Source organism: Silene latifolia, chromosome 8 (assembly GCF_048544455.1).
Source record: "Silene latifolia isolate original U9 population chromosome 8, ASM4854445v1, whole genome shotgun sequence".
NCBI lineage: Eukaryota > Viridiplantae > Streptophyta > Magnoliopsida > Caryophyllales > Caryophyllaceae > Silene > Silene latifolia.
This window is the reverse complement of record NC_133533.1, coordinates 93613188-93615094: the sequence shown is the minus strand read 5'-3', so window position 1 is coordinate 93615094 and position 1907 is coordinate 93613188. Positions and strand designations below refer to the sequence as shown.

Sequence of the window (1907 nt, the reverse complement as noted above, 5' to 3'; positions counted from 1 at the left end):
TCACCGCACCCGCGGTGTGTAGGAAAGGTCTTCCTAGAATGATTGGAATGTTGGAATCTTCCTCCATATCAACAATGACAAAGTCCACCGGGATGAAAAACATCCCAATTCGCACGGGGACATCTTCCCATATCCCTAATGGTGTCTTCGTCGATCTATCGGCCATTTGGAGTGTGATGTTGGTGCATTTAAGCTCTCCCATCCCCAACCTTTTACTCACCGAGTACGGCATAACACTCACACTAGCCCCTAGATCACATAAGGCTTTGTTGATCGTTGTGTTGCCAATGGTACACGGTATTGAGAAGCTTCCCGGATCCTTTAGTTTTGGAGGTGAACTCCCTTGAAGTATTGCACTACTCACCTTGGTGAAGGCGATAGTCTCAAGTTTCCGGATTGACTTCTTCTTTGTGAGGATGTCTTTCATGTATTTCGCATAGGCCGGTACGTGATTGATTAATTCCGTGAAAGGAATCGAGACTTCCTAATTCTTCAAAATTTCCATAAACTTTCCAAGTTGATCATCAAATTTGGGCTTGGCTTGACGACTTGGAAAAGGAAGTCTAATCACAATGGGCTCCTTCTCCTTGACCTTGTCTTCATTTTTCTTTGAAACTTCTTCTTTCGATTGTTCTCCAACCTTGGAGTTTTGCACAACTTCTTCCTTTTCACTAGCTTCCACAACTTCATCCTCAACTTGCTTCTTCGGTGCTTCATACCTTGTGCCACTCCTCAAGTGGATAGCACTAACCGTTTCATGTTTAGGAGGATTACTTTGAGGTGGTAATTGCCCCTTTTGTCTTTGTGAGCTTGAAGATGCTAGTTGAGTCAATTGGGTTTCCAACATCTTGGTGTGAGCTAGAATGTTGTTGATGGTGATTTCCTTTGCTTGACTATCTTTTTGCATTTGAGTGAAAAACTCTTGTTGATTCTTTTGCATTTGGAGGACCGCTTTTTGGACATCCAAACCTTGGTCATGTTGTTGATTGTATGGATTTTGATTTTGATAACTTTGGTTTTGGTTGAAAAAGGGTCTTTGGTTTTGATTTCTCATGGGTGGTGGAGTGTATGTTGTTTGAGGATTTTGAACATTTTGGCTTTTGTATGAGAGATTTGGATGGAACTTGGTATTCTCATTGTAAAAATTTGAATAAGGGGTACCACTTTTATATGCTTGGAAAGCATTAACTTGTTCGGTTGTTCCTCTACATTCACTTGGGTCATGACCCAAAGTTCCACAATTCTCACATATCCCACTTGGGATTGACGAAGATGCCGTCATGGCATTGACATGATGCTTTGGTGATTTTGAGACTTCTTCGAGTCTAGCCATTGCTTTTTCGAACTTCAAGTTGATAGTATCGATATGGGAGCTTAGTTGGGCACCTAATTGAGTAACGGCGTCCACTTCGTGCTTTCCTCCTCTAGTAGCCTTGCGAGGCCTACTATATTGTGAATTTGGATTGCCATTTCTTCAATTTTGCTCCAAGTTTGGTTGTCATCAACCTCGGTGAACATCCCATTCGATCCCATATTAAGGATATTTCTTGAGTCTTCATAAAGACCATTCCAAAATTGTTGAACCAAGAACCATTAGCTAAGTCCATGATGAGGACATGAGCGACAAATTCCTTTGAAACGCTCCCAAGATTCATACAAAGATTCTTCATCCCTTTGCTTAAAACCCGTAATTTGAGCTCTTAGCATGTTAGTCTTTTCCGGTGGGTAGAATTTTTTGTAGAAAGCTAGAGCCAACTTCTTCCAAGAGTCTATTCCGAGAGTAGCCTTATCAAGGACCTTCAACCATTGTTTGGCGGTGCCAATTAGAGAAAATGGAAATAAGACCCATCTAATTTGGTCTTGAGTTACACCGGTTTGTGAGATCGCATCACAATAGTCGCAAAAAG

General features: G+C 41.5%; 1 non-coding gene across 1 annotated transcript; it reads left to right on the top strand.

Moving 5' to 3' along the window:
• The first annotated feature begins 1600 nt into the window (after window positions 1-1600).
• On the top strand, window positions 1601-1707 carry LOC141597595 (small nucleolar RNA R71). Its single transcript, XR_012522823.1, has one exon. It is a non-coding gene; the product is annotated as a small nucleolar RNA R71 (small nucleolar RNA).
• Window positions 1708-1907: the final 200 nt, after the last annotated feature.